Source organism: Staurois parvus, unplaced genomic scaffold (genome assembly GCF_062004578.1).
Source record: "Staurois parvus isolate SC_StPar_1 unplaced genomic scaffold, SC_StPar_1.0 ptg000163l, whole genome shotgun sequence".
Classification (NCBI taxonomy): domain Eukaryota; kingdom Metazoa; phylum Chordata; class Amphibia; order Anura; family Ranidae; genus Staurois; species Staurois parvus.
In genome coordinates, this window is record NW_028317959.1 from 3,376,288 (window position 1) to 3,391,406 (window position 15,119).

General features: G+C 41.1%; 1 long non-coding RNA gene across 1 annotated transcript in view; it reads right to left on the minus strand.

The window, feature by feature from the left end:
* Window positions 1–13,268, minus strand: part of LOC149463007 (uncharacterized) — an 83,069-nt gene extending 69,801 nt beyond the window's left edge. Inside the window, exon 1 of the long non-coding RNA XR_016312545.1 lies at window positions 13,028–13,268. This is a non-coding gene — a long non-coding RNA (uncharacterized LOC149463007). The remainder of the gene's footprint in view (window positions 1–13,027) is intronic.
* Between the last annotated feature and the right edge of the window lie 1,851 nt (window positions 13,269–15,119).

Here is a 15,119-nt window from a genome sequence, read left to right on the forward strand (position 1 = left end):
GCCATTAAAGGGTCTTGAGTGATAGCAAAAAGAATTGGGTCATGCTGATTACAGAGGGACATATCCAATATTCTACCAATTTTCCATAGGGATGTATCATGGTTGAATGGAGTCAATGGTGTTGATTTAATAAAACTGGAGAGTGCAAAATCTGGTGCAGCTCTGCAAAAAAAATCAGATTTCAGTTTTTTTGTCCAAGCAAGTGAACAAGCTTAAGATAGAAGCTGACTGGTGCACTTTCCAGTTTTAGTAAATCAGCCTCTATGTATCTTTCAATATTCGTGCTTTGCTAAAGCAAAGCATTAAATGTGCCATGGCTCAACAATATGGTAGTGTAAAAGTAGTATGTGCACTTTGTAGAGTGGATTTTTAATAAGCCAAACCTGTTTTCTTCTACTTCTTCACGGCATCTGAGCACCACAAACCCAAAACCCTGTGTAATTAATTTTTAATATTCAAAGCAAACTTACTTATCCATCCATGTCGCCATGCTTTATTTTGCTGAGAAATCACATTGAAAAACACCCCCTAGCATTTCTGGCCGTGGCCATTTTGAGACGGGAGCAGATGATTCATGCAGCATTTACTTCCTGGAATCCCTCTGCCTTCATCTCAGGCATGCAGGCAGGAAGATATTCTTAGCAAAAAAAAAACCCTCCTCCACTCCTGAAGGCTCCTGGGAGGTATAACATCATTTGCCTAGGCATGGAAACTAGGAAGTAACTGAAGAAAGATAAAAAAAAACTTTAGGACAAGAAAACACAATATACTTTCCTATCTATTTACTAATGTTAGCAACATAAGGATTAAAAATAGTGTTGACTGTGAAGGTGAAGTTCCGCTTTAAATGTCTTCATAGATTAACAGGAAAAATAACAGTCCATCCCACATCTCAAGAATTTGTTCTAGGGTATGTGCTAGGCTTAGTCATTATACTGAGTATCAAAACCTATAAACAAAAAAATAATATAGTGCAGCATACCGGTCCTTAGATGGTATGCTGCAATATCAGTTTACCTTTTCCCCTCTATTTTAACAAGGTTGTTTTGATAACAAACATACTTCTTGTCCTGAGGTGGCTGCACTCACTCACTCTACTGTATATATTTTGCTGAAAATGTTCTCAGCCTGAAAAATGAAAACTAATGCAGTCACCACATCTAAGGACTGGTAAACTGCAGAATATTAAATTTTTCTTCTTAAATTTAGATATCTATTAAATATGTTCCTTATTGCCTTGATGCAAAAAGAGATAGCTCTAAACAGTTCTTTCATCTAGTACTCTTCCTAAAATGGTAGCACATATAAATTATGGAATTTAGTGGATTGAATGATAGGGCCTTTGATTCCTGCTTATTAGCCATGATGGCATGCACAAGGCAATGTATTTCTCCATTGTAATTCTTTGCTTGAAGTAGCTTCAGTACACCATTGTGTATTCTTACCATGACATTGCCCAAAACAAAAGCTATACAGTTGTAGGTGGTTTATTTGGGCCAATGACAGACATTTCTCAATATCTTGTACAATAGATTTTGTATCAGCTTGACTTATGAGGGGCATATTCAGACATGTGGTAAGTATTGATCCATCTGATCTTCACTTGTAACTAGAACTTGAAAGAATTCATTATCTGTACATGTACATGGTACCTCTTTCATGTTCAGAGAAAATTCTTATTAACAGGTTAGTCCCTGCAATTATTTTGTATTATTCTTAATAGCACCTCCCGGCACATGTACATTGCAGAACTTTGCACAGCAATGCGTTAAGATGCATTAAGCTGTCGGATATACTACATGCACCTTTTTACTCATGCTATAACACCACAATAATGTGAATGGCCCCTTACTGTGGGAAGACTAAGCAACATCATTTACTGCATAATCAGATATTATACATTAGAACAGACCAATATTTAATGGCAGAGAAGTTCATTTAGATCAGTGACACTAAGAGAGGGAAAATCCAAAAATATACAGTCAGCACCAGAACAGGGAGCAGAGAAGAAATCTGTTGGAGCTTCTCTTTGATGTTAACCACTTGCCATCCACCCTATAGGAGAAGTATTGCTACAGGGCAGCACAGTTGCACAAAATCATGTATATATACATGATTTGCATGTCCGGGTAGGGGGCGCACGCATCGCCCTACCAACACCGCTATTTGCAGCTGGGAATGTCAATCACCACGTCCTGGCCAGTGATTCCCGGCCGACACTCGGCGATCATTGGCAAAGCTGATAGGGGAGAGACCTATGTGCTCTGCAGAGAGATACAAAGCATCATGTCTCCTAAGTAAAACAGCACACAATGTAAAACACATACAGCACACTGTTAACCCTTTGATCGCCCCAGATGTTAACCCCTTCCTGTCCAGTGTCATTAGTACAGTGTCAGTGCTTTTTATTAGCACTGATCACTGTATTCGTGTCATTGGGATGTCAGTGGCAGTTAATCAGTTCCCACCCAGTGTCAGAATGCCTGCTGCAGTCCTGCAGTTCTGCTATAAGTCACTGATCATCACCAATACTAGTATAAAAAAAAAAAATTCCAGTATATATACAGCCATTTGTAGATGCTATAACATTCACGTAAACCAATTCATATACAATTATTGGTAATTTGTTTAGCACAGACATGTAGCAGAATACATTTTAGCCTAAATTTGTGAAGTAATGTGATTTTTTAAGTCAAACATAGTTTTTTTTTCAAAATTGTCAGTCTTTTTTTTGTTTATAGCACAAAAATAAAAAAACTCAGAGGTGATCAAATATCACCAAAGATAGCTCTATTTGTGGGAAAAAAATTACATAAATTTCATTTGGGTGCAGCCTTGTATGACCGTGTAATTGTCAGTTAAATTAACACAAGAAAGGGGGTAAATCCTCTGGAGGGAGAGTGGAGTGTAACTAAAGTGTAATTTTTTTTTGCATAGAGTGACGAGGGGTTAGAACAACTGTCAATTTTTATTGCTGTCCTCATCCACGTTGAGGAAATTTACTCTCTCTATTTGTCCTGTTTACCGTTATGGTCAGAAGTGAAAGTAAAAGAGATTCCTAAACTTGACTCCACAACAGTGAAAAAGGGAAAATCTTCCAATGGAGACATTAGTTCTGGCGACCCTGGTGACGCACAAGATGCCCTTACTTTCGAGGGATTTTTCATCTCACTTCCTCTTTTGGCTAAAAGACAGTAAATGGTGGGAAATCTCCCCTATGGGACAGAGATGGCAAAAAAAAACTGAGGGGTCATAACCCTCCCTTATGATATCCAAAATTTAAAAAAAAAGGTTTGCCTTTAGTAAGACTTTAATGGTCAAAGATACTATTATGTTCCTTCCTGTTATGTCTCTATATCAGAGCTAGAGAACCTTGGCACCCCAACTGTGGTAAAACAACTCCCATCATGCCTCTGCCTTTGGGAGTAAAGCCTATGGCTGTTAGTATCTTGCAGTGCCTCACAGGACTTGTATTTCTGCAACAGCTAGAGTGATAAAGTTGCCTACTTCTGCTCTAGAACAAAAAGAGGGAAGAAATCTCCCAAATAGCTATACAGATAGCAATACAAAAATTGATAAATGCTCTAACCTGCATGTGTATGTAGCACTACCCTCGTAAGGGCTGCTGGATTTGATTTGGGTCCCTCTATGCTCTTCAGGACCAAGCAACAGGCATTTCCTACACTTTGCACACTGGAGTCAAAGAACAGTCCTTGAGCTTGAGCTTGGCTTTGTGATTTTATTAGGGGTTAAGAGCTTGGATGAGGTCAAAGGGTATATGGGATGCCCAAGGAACTGCAGAACATGAGGACAAACTCCTTAGCAAATACATTATGTAAAAAAATGCGGATAGCAACAGTTTTTCATTGAAGAGCGAAAGAAGGCGCTGAGTGCAGGCCGTTAATATTTTCATTGTAAACAATAGTGTAGATGAACATTGATATTTTAAAATATAGGTTAAGGCACATGTGTAGTCCAATGCAATAGCATCTGGCAGTGATTAGCATGTGCTGCAGGTGATTGGCATCCAGTTCCTAGGTCCAGAGGCTGTATGTTAGAAGATGGGACCAGAAAACTGGTGTGTACAGCGGTGGAACGCAGGTGGAGCACAGCGTACGGCATAACTGTGTCACTGGAAGTGACGCAACAACGTTTCAGAGCATGCGCACTGACCAGAGGGCACGCTCCGTTGTTGCGTCACTTTCGGTGACGCGGTTACGCCGTAAGCTGCACTCCACCTGCGTTCCACAGCAGTACACATCAGTTTTCCCGGTCCCATCTTTTGACAGCTGCCCTCTGGACCTAGGAACTGGACGTCAATCACCTGCAGCACATGCTAACCACTCCTGGATGCCATTGTATTGAACTACAGATGTGCCCTAATCTATCTTTTAACATTTGAGTGTTCACCTACACCATTGTTTACAATTACAATATTAACGGTCTGCTCTCAGTGGTGCCTTCTTTCATTCCTTTTTTACATGTGACATTGGAGATCTGCTTCTGCTTCTGCTCTACTTTGGAGGCTGCCTTGAGATACTAACCATTTCGTGGTTCTCCGTGGTTTTTCTACTGGATCCACCAAGTGGCCCTTGTCCCCCCTTTCTCTCTCCCCTCCCCTCTATTGTGCCCCCCTTTCTTTACCTCTCACCCCCCCTTCCTGTGGGACTATGGACCTAATTATAGACATCTAATTTTGCGCCAACTCACCCAATGTATTTCCTTGAAGAACACCAAAGGCTCTTTGGTGTACCTCCTCAGACTCCGGATGATTCCTCCTCTTCACCCAGCTGCCTGAAGATATCCCTGGGCAAGGGGACCCAACTTCTGTTAATTTAGAACATTTCCAGATGAAAAGCTAGTTGGGTCATTCACTTGACTGCCCTCTCCCCTTATCCGGCCCAGGGGGTGTAAGAGTACTCACATTGTACTCTCTTGTTAGCTTGTAGGGTTGGTGGCTGCCTTCAGGCCTGGGCTGGCTCCTTCCCTGCTACACAGGCTGTCCTCCTCTAGGTGATGTTGAGGCAGTGGACATCCTCTTTTCCAGCAACCTACCTGCAGGTGGGCTCCCCTCCCTGGGGCCCCCTCTCTGGCTCCACCCTCCATCCTTCCTCAATCCATCTTCCACCCGACACTGCACACCTCCCCCCAGGCTCTGCCACATTTGAGGGTTGCCCTGGCCTCCAGCCTCCTGCCAGGGGATTGGCCAGGGCCCATCAAACATCCAGATCTGGGCCTCCCCCTCTCCTCCACCCCTCCTCCAGAAAGCTCTCAAGTTTCTGGAGAGGTGGGAGGGCTCAAGAAGCCCAAACCTGATAGAGCTTTCCAGCCTGATCTGAGTTAACCTCACTACCTTACTCCTAGGCAGACTCATCCCCAGGCTGCTACTCTATCTAACAAGAACTATCTAACTAGAGGGCCTTACATGTATATCAAGAATACCAACACATAATATGCGCAGTTCTGTTCTAGGTCAATGACCAAATAACCAAATGAGGATGAGGATGAGTCAGCAATAGCAGATCCTATATTTCATTCCTTATAAGGTCTTTTCAAGGCACTGATCCAAAGCTGTTCTTTTTCAGGAAAATTTTTTTATATGTTTTTACCTATACCCATACAGAACACAACATAGCACACAGCTTGAAGTACGTGACAATCCAAATACACATAACAACACAAACACCACATCCTTTTTACTTGTACTAATGTGAGATACATCAGTTCCAACGTACTCAATCAAGTCAATTTACATGACAGTAAAAGTCAAATGTTGCCTTTTCTAGACCTGCGACATCCACAGTCTAACTTGTCCCAAAGTTGCTCATTGATGTCCTCACTTGGTCCTCATATGTAATAATATGCATGTCACAGGCTTTCTGACCACTGAGGAGCGGAGTGTAAGGAAAGGGTGGTCTTTTTCAGAGCTCCTGATGGTGGAGATGGATTGACTTCTTCTCATTTCCAGGCCACCACCCCAGTTACTACTAGCAAGGGCAAGTTAAGCAAGAGGCCTGGTGGGGTGCAAGCCACTGTAATGATGAGCAGTAGATCAGTACCACTCACAGGTTACCTGGGACTGAGTACAGTACACCATACACAGGCCTCAGGAGAATGAAGACTGTACAGCGTTCAGAATTTCCAGGTTAAGGCTCTATTTACTGGATTTCCAGGCATAGGTAAGCAGGGTGGACAGTAAAATTTCCAAGGATAGGGTACTGTTGAGGATGCAGAATTTCTAGAGAAAGTGAGCGGAGTGCACAGTGTAACTACCAGGAACAGGTTACCACTCAGCGTGCAGGTTTTCTAGGGACAGGTAAGCAGAGCATAGTGTTGGAATCCTAGGGATAAGCAATCACAGAGTACAGGGCTCAGCAAAACATGGACAATCATTGCTCAGGCAAGAATGGCTGATCTAAGCACAGCTTAAATAGTCACTGACTAACAGACTGGGTAGAGACTGGTCCTATATTAGACAGAAGAAGGTGCTGTCCCTTTAAATTCATATGTAATAAACCAAATGTGCAAAAATCTGTACAATACAATTTATCAATGGATTCACTTAACAGTGTATCTAAAATAAATTGTCCATAACACATGTGATAAAGAGTCCTAGACCACCAATATCTTGTGTAAAGCAAATCAATAGGAGTGACCAATTCTTTTCCAAATAAACCAAAAAATGTGCTCCACCATGTGATCAGCAAAAATGCCAATTGACCAGATCGGCACATCCTCAAAAAGTAGCCAAACAAGCAATATGGATGGAATCCTGTATCTAGAGGATTATTTCTTCTCCATGGGATATTGTAACACTCCACATATAGATGTCATTAATGGAAGATCTTGAGAATGCGTTTTCTTTGTCCTTGGGGGCAGAAAAAAAGCCAATATTGGAGTGGTGGGAAAAACAAATTGGAAGGTATCATTAATTCAGAGGACTGAGTTTCCCAGCAGATGTCCTTTTTTTTTCTTCTGCCCCCAAGGATAAAGACAACTCGTTCTCAGAATCTTCCATTAATAACATGTACTGTCATGACCAAAAATATTGGCACCCCTGCATTTCTGTCAGATAATGCACCACTTTGCTCAGAAAATTCTTGCAATTATAAATGTTTAGGCATTCTCATGTTTATTTCTTTTCTTTGTATTGGTATGGCACAAAAAAGTAGAGAAACAAAAAGCCAAATCTGACACATTGCATGCAAAACTCCAAAAATGGACTGGACAAAATTATTGACACAATCAATTTAATACTTGATAGCACACCCCATGAAAAAAATAACTGAAATCAATCAACGAGTTTCCTATGCCTCTCTACTGGCATGACCACTCTTTGGACAACTCTTCTTATACCAACTGCTCTGGGTCTTTCAGATTGGAAGGGTTCCTTTTCCTAACTACTGTTTTGAAATCTCTCCATAGGTGTTTTATCGGATTGAGATCTGGACTCATTGCTGGCTGGTTCAGTGCTCTCCAGTGTTTTATCTGAAACCATTTCTGGGTGCTTTTTGACGTGTGCTTTGGGTCCATGTCCTACTGTAAAAATCATGGCTTCTGACGGAGACCCAACTTTCTGACACTGGGCCCTACACTGCACCCCAGAATTCTTTGATAGTCTTCAGATTTCATAATGCCATGCACACGATCAAGACATCCAGTGCCTGGAGTAGCAAAGCAACTCATCAGTGAACCTCCACCATGTTTAACTGTAGGGACTGTATTCTTTTCTTTAAAGGCTCATTGCTTTATCTGAAAACAGTAGAATGATGGGCTTTAACAAAAAGATGTAATTTTGCTTAATCTGTCCAAGGCACATTCTCCCAAAAGGATTTTGGTTTCCTCAGGTAAGTTTTGGCAAATTCCAATCTGGCTATTTTATATTTCTGTGTCAGCAGTAGGGTCCTTCCTGGGTCTCCTACCATAGCGTCCCTTTTCATTTAGATGGCAACGTATAGTGTGAGCTGACACAGTTGTACCCTGTGCCTGAAGGTCAGCTTAAATATGTCTGGAAGTTGATCGAGGTTCTTTATCCACCATTCGAACAATCCTTCGTAGCAATCTTTGATCAGTTTTTCTCTTTTGTCCACGTCCAGGGAGATTAGCTACAGTGCCATGGGCTGTAAACTTAACAATGTTGAGCACAGTGGACACAGGAACATTAAGATCTCTGGAGATTGACTTCTAACTTTAAGATTGTCTATGTTTTTCCACAATTTTTGTTCCCAAATCCTCAGACAATTCTTTGCTGCTCTTTCTCTTTTCCATGCTCCATGTGGCACACACAGACACAGAACAGAAAGGTTGAGTAAAGTTATCACCATTTTTACTGGTTGCTGGTGTGATTTCTATATAGTCAGCACCTGTTAATTGATATAGGTGAATTTTATTACAAAAACAGGAGCATCACAAACTTGGGAAATTATTTCCCGCAATTTTGTCTAGTCCATTTTTGGAGTTTTGCTTGGAATGTGTCAGATTCTGGCTCTTTGTGTCTCCACTTTTTTTGTGTCATACCAATACAGTAATAAACATGAGAATGCCTAAACATTTGTAATTGTAACAATATTCTGGGTGAAGTGGTGCATTATCTGACAGAAATGCAGGGGTGCCAATATTTTTGGCCATGACTGAATATGTGGAGTATTTCAATATCCCATGGAGAAAAGATAATCCTCTAGATACAGGATTCCATCCATATTGCTTGTTTGGCTACTTTTTGTGGCCGTGTCGATTTGATCAGTTGGCATTTTAGCTGATCACATGGTGGAGCACATTTTTTGGTTTATTTGGAGAAGAATTGGTCACTCCTATTGATTTGCTTTACACAAGATACTGGTGGTCTAGGACTTTTCATCACGTGTTATGGACATTTTTTTTCAGATATTCTGTTACGTGAATTCATAGATGTATTGCATAGACTTTTGCACATTTGGTTTATTGCATACGAATTTAAAGGGCCAGCTCCTCTTAATATATATTTTTCCTACAGTTTTAAATGCTGTTCACACTTTAAAGGGGCAGCTGCCTTTAATTTAACTGTTTCAATTTACATCACAGATTGATATATTGTTTTTTTTATGTCACATATTTAGTGGTTGGCGCTTTCTCACATACATTTTTTTATTTTTAACTTTATAAATTCTGGACTTTGAAAAGATGTAGAGAAGAGAGGACTGCAAACAAGCAGGTACAACTTATGTAGGAGGATATGTTTCATCTCTGTGTACCACTGGAGACCAGTCACTTCACTGGGTATTTACAGCTACTTTAAAGCTGAATTACAAATAAAAGGAAAATGATCCATTGCAATGAGCCTGCCCCTGCATTGAAAGGGTTAAATACTCATTTAGGCCTAATGGGAAGCAAAAACTAGTTTACTTACCTGATCCTCCTCTCCAGCAGGCTTCCTCCAGGGTATAAGACTAGTCCCTTCAGCCTCTCTTCCAATTTTCTCCAGCAGTCTCAGGTTATCTGATGTAATCAAGTCCAATGCAGGCCCATAGCCCTGCACTGGAATTGAGGGTCCCAAGTGACAGTCCTCTACCACAGTAAGGCTACGTTCACACTAGCGTTGTGTGCAGGCGGCAGAGAGGCATTTGGGAAGCGTTTATACAGCTTCCCAAACGCCTCTGGCAATTCTACATATTGCAGCACATGGTGCTGTTCTAACGGGACCGGTAGCATCGCAGCGTGGCAAAACAGACGCCTCTGGACGAGTCAGGAGACATTGAAGCCTCCTATTCTTGTCTATGGTGCCGCTCCGCAAACGCCGGTTGCGGCACGGTTGCGGGGCGTTTGTGGAGCGGTAACACCATTCAAACTTCATTCTAGGCGTTTGTGGGGCATTTTTAACACCCGGCAAATGCCTAACAACCACTGCTAAACCGCGCATGTGGCGTTTGCTGAGCGTTAAAAAAACGCTCCACAAACGCCGGACCAACGCTTGCCAAACGCTATAGGGGCGTTTGGCAGGCGTTGGTAAAACAGTCAAGTGTGAATGAGCCCTCAAGGAGAGTGCCAGCTGCAGGAGAGTAGAGGATTGGGTAAGTAAAACTGCTGTCCCCTAGGGGAGGGGCAGTCCTACTGCAATGAAGCTTTTTTACTTTGCCTGGGGTTAAAAGAAGAAAATACTAATGTGATCTTTGTCATGTTGCTTGTCTTGTTGTTTGACACCTGCAGGCATAAAGTATCTTGTTAGATACACATGATCTTTCTGTATTAATGTCATATATTTCTCTTTTTTAGCTGGTAGTGTTGCACACAGCTAGTTATGCATGGTTATGGTTAGGGGCGGACTGACCATTTGGAAACTTGGGCACTGCCCGAGGGCCCCGGGTCAGTAGGGGGGCCCCATGAGATGCCTCTAGTACCTTTTTCATAGGCTTTTTTGAGTTTGGGCAAGGACACAGGGGCCCCATGATCCCCTATTGCCCGGGGGCCCCATGAGTTGTCAGTCCGCCCCTGGTTATGGTTTTACCTGCTTTGATCATTTTGATTAGGGCAACTAATTATGATTGTGACTGTCTTCTATGTTAGTGGAAGAACAATGGTGTGCATTAACATGCAGTCAGTCTCTGGGAAGCTTTTGTAATCCCCAAGCAATCTTTGACAAGCGTTTGTTACATGAAAGCGGTCTCTGATGGGCTTTTATTTTAAACTGTCTCTGAGCAGACTTGGGGCTTCACGTTTGGATCACTCTTCAGAGAACATTTAACAGGTGGTGAGGAGTCATTGTATTGCTTCCTCACCACCTGCTTTAATCCCTAAGGGCACATCACACTAGTGGTTGGCGGCATTAAAACTCAGCGGTTGAATCATGTTTTTACTGCCCCCAACTGTTACCCCCTTTATCTGCAGAGGCAGTGTCTGGTTGTGTACACATGGTGTGGGTGTCATGCTATGCTGTGTGGCCATGGCAGGAATTATACCCCGGTCGCTTTGCTCAAGTGAATGCTCTGCAAGCCCATATGGAAGAAACATATATTTTAAATATATATTAAAAATATTCTTCCCAAATATATTGACATATATTTGAAATGCTACAATTTGGGTATTTTCAATATATTTCATATATATATAACATACTGTATGTTGAAATGCGTTTCTATTACAAAATATACGAAAAATGTTTTTAAAAATAAATTTCACATATACTGTATATCTTTAAAAATACAAATCTACATGTAAATGCATTTACAGATATATGTAAAAATATATGTTAAAATTACTTTTTTATATGTTAAAAAAAATCTGAAGAATATATTTTAAAAAATATAAAATATATGAACAATATTTTTAAAAATATATAATAAAAATGCATTTCAACATACAGTGTATATATATATATATATATATATATATATATATATTGAAATATGTTTTGAAATATATTGAATATGGCCAAAATTGTAGCATTTCAAATATATGGCAATATTTTTGGGAAGAATATTTTTAAAATGTATTTCAAATATATTTTTCTTCCATCTGGGAGTGCCCTGCAATGCACGCAGTTGCAGCATAATAATGTGGGGTATAGGGGGTTAATGCGTTGTATCACCTGCTCAATGCCTGTCAAATTCTCTCTGAAGAGCGATCCAACAGTGTGAAAGCTAATGTGAATGAGCCCTTAAACTCCAATCTAGTGTGCTGCAACCGCATGCATTGCAACCATTGCAGGGTGCTTGCAGAGCTACCTCATTCCCTTGAATGGGTCATGCGCTGCATCCACTGAAAGTGACAAGGGGTATAATTCCTAATCCAGCATGCGTACTCCCTAGGGCTGCCTCCGCATCCCTTTAAAACTGAACACCTATTAATTATACAGGTTCTATGGCTGATTAAGTTGGTAATTAAACTCACTTAATGCCTTATGTACATTAAATTAGCCTCAGAACAGTAATTAATATGTGTTCGCTTTTAAAGGGATGAGGGGGCAACCCTAGTACTCTCCCGGCCTCTGCAGCTAAAGGGGGTAGCTACCAGGGGCAGTAAACGTGTGACTCAACAATGTGTTTTACTGCATCCCAACTGCTAGTGTGATCGAGCTCTATGAGAATTTTTTTTGTTGAATGAGGGAAGTCTCTGTCCGTGAGACTCATTAAGACCAGCAATGCACGGATTGCATGTCAACTGGCGCTGTGCTCTGGGAGACAAACTGATCTATTTTTCTTTATTTTCAAATAGCTTTATTGAAATGTCATAAGTGACACTTCTGTGACAAAGAATATATTTCAAGGTTTCAAAATAGGTACAACGTAATAAACAGGAGTACAAAGGACCATTTGAGTACAGGAGCAAGAATCAATACAATATAAATGCATTCAATGGGGTAACAGTCCCCATGAAACATTATGGAGTCATTTACATAGAATATAATGAACAAAGAACATAACATGGCAAAAAAAATAAAAAACGGAACAATATAGAAAAAAGCAGTAATTGTAAGCAGTGTGGCAACCATGGTGAGGTTCAATCATTGAGCACACAACGAAGTACCTATATGGTGCCAAATTCCATACTCAAGAACCATGTTCCTAATGCGAGGTGTCGAAGTATGGATTGTCGAGCGCAGAGTGTGCTTGTACGTCCAATGACATAGGGGTTGTGGGCTTACATGTAGTAGGGAAGGTGGAGAAGAGAAAAAGAAAACACAAGTGACACTTCAATACAGTTCTATTCACTGCAATGCTGTGCTCTACTCTACTGTGCTGTGAACTGAAACCATAGGACACATTAGGGTTGATTTACTAAAACTGGAGAGTGGAAAATCTGTTGCAGCTGTGCATGGTAGCCAATCAACTTCTACCTTCACCTTGTTCAATTAAGCTTTAAAAAAAAAAAAAAAACCTGGAAGCTGATTGGTTTCTATGCAGAGCTGCACCAGATTTTGCACTCTCCACTTTTAGTAAATCAACCCCATTTTGTTTTGTCTATGCATTGTGGCTGTGACGGAAATGACTGCCAGCGCAGTCCCAATGCATCTGGTGTGACCCAAGCTGGCCATATACATATATTGTAAACATACCCGATCTGTGTCTGCTCCCAATTGGATGCAGGATCTGTTCAGTCAATTTTCCACCAAGCTCAATCAAATGGTGTTAGACAGGAGGGTGCTGCCAGGGCATCCAACAGAGAGAATTTCGGCCAGTTCTTGGAAGCAGTCGAAATTAGAACAACCAACTTTAGAAAAAGTCACTTCTTCACAGTAAGTTATATCCACTGCTTGTTTGAAGGTGGGCCTCAAGTACCCAAGTACCACATTTGTTTCATTATAAATATCCAACTTCACATTAAATTTCTAGACATTCCAAACATGTGAGTGTGAGTTTTCAGCAACAGAACTCCTCCCAGGTCATTAAAATGACTGCTTTACCCCAGATAACCTTGTCAGAGAACACAGCCTAATCCCTCAGGCTGTATAGCTGGTTCCTGATTTTCAAACCACATTATTGCTTAAAAACTGACTTAAAAAGAAGAAATAGGAAATAGGTAAAAGGTCATATAATGTGATATATAGGTAAAAGCCCTTTAATTACAGAATATAACCCCCAAAAAAAATAACTTGCTGAGAGCTATTTTAATTGGGCCAATGTGGTACCATTGCATAACATTTTGCATTATTTTTTTTAAAAAATTCTCAAATATGTTGATATTTTGCTGCATGACATCTAAGGGCCCACTCACACAGGCCCTCAGCCCCGTACATGAATGACCCTTTATTTAGGATTATGTTCCAGTGCTGAGCTGCACGCAGCAGTGTTCATTTTGCTGTCAAATTTCGATTTAGTTTCAGACATAGTCTTTTAAATAAAATGCCGTTTAAGTTTTAGTCATATTTTAGTCATCTGAATTGTGTTAGTTTTAGTTGTATTTTAGGCAATTAAAATCTCCAGTACATTTTAATCGACTAAAATCGAATGGGCTTAGGTAAATTGTAATGCTTCATTTAAGCATTTCTCTAGAATTTTTAAAGTCATTATATACTCCTGGAGTAAAAAAAAAATCTAACATGTTATTATTTATGGTATTAAGGTTTGAATAAACTACACAGACACAGGTTTAGGGTCCTTTCACACAGAGCGGACCCGTTTAGCAGATCCGCTTGCTCAGTGGCGGATCTCTCCGCTGATCCCCGCTGAGTAAGCGGATTGAGCGCTTTTCTCAATGTGTGGTCGGATGAAAACAGACCGCCTGTGTCAGGAATGGACTTGCCAGTAATGGTGGGACTCACCTGCCTTGTGGGCTGCAGTACCAGGGCTGGCCAGCGGGTGCTCCCTGCAATCAGAGACTCAACCCTGCAGCCAGCCAAACACCTGAAGCTGATCATGCAGGTGTAATTAAGGGATGGCCAGACCTGCAGTCTCTGCCTTGGTGTGTGTTTTTCCTGGGCCCTGTATCTTGTTACCTGCATTCCTGTTCCTGTCTGTCTGACTGATTCGTTGCTGACCCTGCCTGATCCGGACCTCTGCTGCTTCTCCTGTTTCATCCCTGGCTTGTGACCCTGACCATTCTCTGCCTGACCCCCTGTACCTACCTGCCCCATTGTTATTGACCCGGCCTGCCTGACGACGCTTGCATCGTATGTACTGTTATCTGTGGGTGGTTTGGTTCGTTTGCACTGTGTTATGTTTTAGTATTGTACTGCGTTTATGTTTGTATTGTTAGTCTTTAATAAATTACCTTGTTTATAACTTATCTGAAGCCTGCGTTTCCCTGCGTCAGTCACATACCTCTGGTCACACCCCGGAGCCCTGACAGCCTGTCCATTTCATCCTACACGATCCAACCGACGGAAAGGGAATTGGATCTTCATCTGTCCCTTTTTTGCAGATCGGATTGGATGTCAGCGGGTGTAAATGGACACGCGTGCGCGCGCAGCCCTATTCGAGACACTATTAACTGCTAGAGATGTCAATCATCAGGTCCCGGCCAGCATTCAGCTTTAATTTTCTTTCTGCTGGATTATTATAATTGCAGAATCCATTTTCCTAATGGATTATATTTAGTCTTAAAGTATATGTGATCCCTCACCTTGTAAAACAATCAATTCAGTTTAAAATAGAAATGAAAGGCAAAGCATTTGTGTAGATATAACAGTATAAATACCCTTTCTTCTC